Here is a 4298-nt window from a genome sequence, read left to right as displayed (position 1 = left end):
TGTCTATCCGAGCGCTTATGTGTGGCACTGATAGGGTTTGCGATGTCTGCAGCAGTTCACCCTGGGCATGAAGGCTAATCAGGCTTCACGTGATGCGACAGTGACAGCACACAGTTGCATCTCTCCTGATAGTAGGAACGAAGATGTGAAATGCATTGACTAAATTAGCATTTTTATTTGGGTAAGACCCAATTTTATTCAAATTATATTATATACCTAATTGTCTTATTATCAGACATATAAATTAATAGGATTTGAATACTATACTTGAGGTGATCTTGGAGATCAGAAATCAAGAAGGCAATGCACATGTACACTAACCATATCCCCTACATTGCAGAAGTACTAATAGTTTGGTAAGACTTCTACAGGGTGTAAAGGACTCAGTCTTTGAGGTTTTAGTCTGAGCAACTATGCTATATTTAGCAATGGGCAGCTCAAAGGACATGACATATGGTCTTTTACTTTATAATTTAGACCCATCTGATGTGTGACATGGCATCTTTTATTAAATTAAACAGGACTTGAGGCATAGGTCACTATGAGGATGAACAGACGACCAGTGAGGCGCTAAAAACCAGATGGATTTTTCTGTTAAACTGTCTGGTGTGTTTTCCAGGGAAAGTATTTTACTAGGCTGGTTGAAAAAGTCAAACTTAAGTTAAAATCTAGCTGAATTCTACAGCAGATACAGAAAAAGAGCATGTTGATTATCTGTGTTTCACAGTGATTTGAGGTTTCAACTATTCAGTTATCAGTATGGAACCATTCTCTAGCTAATAGTGGACTTATGTAAAAACTATGTGCAAATATGTAAATACAAAGCATGGCTTATTATGTAAATTAAGTGAATGAAATACGATTTGTTGGGAGGAACAATATGGAGGCAGGGATGCATACACATGGACTATGTGTGTTTCAACATGAGATGGAAACCCTGCTGCAGTTCACTTTATCCAATCACAGTTTACAGTATGTCTGTGGAGCCTACAGCTCATGCCTACGACATGTCATGGTTACACTCACATGTGTGCTTAATACCCAGGGGGTTATGTTCCATTCGATTAAAGATGGAATTGAGCTGAACATTTAAATGGAGGTCATCTTTAGACCTGATGTTGTAATTACTTTTATTTAGGTCAGCCAAGATATGCAGACTGGAGACACAATAAAGTCAGTGACCCCCACTGGAGCCTAGAAACGAACGAGGACTCTGTAATTCAGTAATTCTGTTAGCATTGGCCAAGGAATGTCTCAGGCAACCCTCACACTGGCCAACCAATGCATTTAATTCAAAAGACTAATTATATTGTTGGCCCTGGGACAACTGCTGTAGATACAAAAAAGCTATTAAAAAATACAGCCCTTTTATTAAGCACCAGAGCAGTCTGGCCAGCCTCCAAAAGCCAAAGCACATTCTTACAGTCTGATGTTTGTTGCCCCCCCCCTCCCCTGACACAGGCCGAGTTCAACAGCAACGTCTGACACAAGGTCACACACGCTTACAGTTGTTAATTGTGCCTCGGCACAGATGGAAGGCTCTGGCTGCATTCTCGTCTCTTAATTAGAGAGCCGTGCTGCTGTGAGGCTGAAGGGGAAGCCAAGGATGCAGGAGTGGCGTGTAATGGGATAAAGACGACACCTGATGAAATGTGAACGGCTCGAGAGCAAAAGCTTCCCAATGAGATTACAAACTGACAAAGGAGGTGGATGCGTACAGGAAACACTCAAGAAGAATGACATAATGGTGTGCATGTATTTACCTCAGTATGGATGAGGAGACTACAGGCTTCAACTTAACTTACTGAAATGTTACTGAAATTTACTTTATTCACACTAAAGGTGTTCATGCTACACAAGATAGGTTTATGATCAAGACTGTGGCAAGTAACACATGTTTTTATATAATATAATATTATATAAATAATATAATATATAACATATATATTATATATATATAGTAGTTACGGAAATCACTGAAGTTATCTATTGCAGTTTCAATGGTAGTATTCTCACTCTAGGGATGTCAACAATATATACCTGCTTTCCCTCAGTGACACTGTAATAGGACTAGCTGGACAGACAGCATCCATCACTAGAGCTCTGGAAAGAGGATCCAAATGATGGATGATTTTCCCCTCCATCATTTCCCTGCTCTCTCTCTCTTCATCATGTTCATGATTTCTGACAGTGTCTCTATTTTGCCACAGAACAACACAGTATTGATATTTTTAAGTTTGAACAGAGTGTTAAGGTTTTCATTATTCAATCTTCATTAAAATGAAGAATTCTTTCAATCATTTACATTTTGCTTTTCTTCAATATTAAATAACATCAATAATCCCCCTTTGGGGGGTGTCCACTATCTCTGACCCCTCATCATCATCATCACCACCACCATCCAGGAGCTCTCTGGAGATGCGGTCTCTGTTATGCGAGTGAGTGAGTGAGTGAGACATCCTGTTGTTCCGTCAGGCTGCGCTCGTCACAGCTCCTGCAGAGCATGATGATGTTAAAGCCTTGTGTCACGTCTAGCCCTCCCCTCCAGTGACAGCTGCCTTGAAACAAGGCCACAAAGTCACCACCCCATCAAGAAAAGAGGAGAGGAAGAGGAGGAGGAGGAGGAGAGAGGGATGGGGAAGGGGAAGGATAAAGACGATGAGGGCAGGTTTCAGGGGGGAGATGCCAGGGAGCCTTGGTCTGAACGAACGTGAGTGGACTCAAGGGCCACCTCAGCCAAAACAGAATCCCACTTGTGCCCGGCGACCAGTATGATGAAATATTTACGATTTCAATTTCATGCTCCTTTTCTTTGGAGCTCCGGTTCCATTAAAGTTTCATCCACTTCCAGCTCTTCTGTAGAGATAGGAGGAGAAAAAAAAGGCTTGGCCAACTAGCTTACATCTTTGGGCAATGAGTGTGCCAAACTGGAATCGTCAGCATCCTCTGGGGACATGATTATTTTCTCAATTAATTGATTATTTGTTTGGTCTATAAAATATATTTTAAAAAAATTATAGGTTAAAGGTTTTAATCAGAGAACTGAGTTTTTATATTAAGGTTATAATTAGAGAACTAAGTTTTTATACTAAATAGTTGGCGATTAATTTAATAGTTCCAACCGATCTACATCATACTATCACTTAAAGGTGCTTTAAGCGATGCTGGGTAACGTCTCTTCTGTTGACTTTCAAACAAAATAGAGAGCTAGCTCATAGACATAATATACATAGACGCCGCATCGACCGCTGCTCCCTACTAGCGCTGACGAGATTTGGAGCCGCCATCTTGGACCGGTCATCCACTCCACTCAGTGTAATCTGTTTGGCCGGTGCAATGAGCTGTCAGCACACTTAATTAATCATATCTCACTGAATACCGAACAGATTTTCACGCGGTTTTTTTTGCTGCAAAGGTCATACATGTAGCTATGATACAGGCCACATTGTTCGAAAATACAAAATACAACCAATAGTACGGTAATGTTAAATCTTACTTGTGAAAAGTAAATCCCCCGAGTATGGTCCGCCGATTTGAGCAGGAACATGCTGCACAGTGCTGTCATCTTGTGTTTTCTGCTGCAACGCAATGAGGAGTATGACAGGTCCAAGATGGCGGCCGCATTTCTTGTTTCCAGCAGCCAATGCGGCGTCTATGTATATTATGTCTATGAGCTAGCTTGCTACTTCCTCCTCCTCCCTCCCGTGCTGCTCCCGTGCAATTGAAACTCTCCTAAACGCGCATCTCATCTGTGATTTGCTGGAACAGTTTGTTATGTTTTTATGGGCTAGGTTTGCCCAGGTTGTTTTTGATGCCGTATTTGGAGCCTGGGCTGTCCACAGAGATCGCGTTTTTTTACAGTGTATTCAGTACACAGACAGCTAGTGGTTGGTTATAGGTGATGTTTAAGTGACATAAAATGTTTTAGCCTAAAAAACGCCTGGCATCGTTTAGAGCACCTTTAATATGTAATACTAGTTTTAATACAAGTTTTGAAATGCTCAACAATGTTTCTGTGAAACAACAAGGAAATGCCAGTACATGAAATACAGCATATCATTACATCTATAGCAGTGTTTCTCAAACTTTTTCAGACCAAGGACCACTTAATCAATAATAATAATAAAAAAATCATGGACCACCTAGCTACCAAAAAAAAACAACAGCAGACCTACTTCAACAGATACACAATAGGCCTACCTTGCTTATTGTCTTTGCATCTTGCTTATTGTGTCAGAGGATTCATATGATTTAAACTGGTGTAGCTTACATAGGAAGTGTTGCAGAACTGTTTGGAT

This window comes from Alosa sapidissima, chromosome 9 (genome assembly GCF_018492685.1).
Source record: "Alosa sapidissima isolate fAloSap1 chromosome 9, fAloSap1.pri, whole genome shotgun sequence".
Lineage (NCBI taxonomy): Eukaryota > Metazoa > Chordata > Actinopteri > Clupeiformes > Clupeidae > Alosa > Alosa sapidissima.
Note: the sequence above shows the minus strand (reverse complement) of the source record.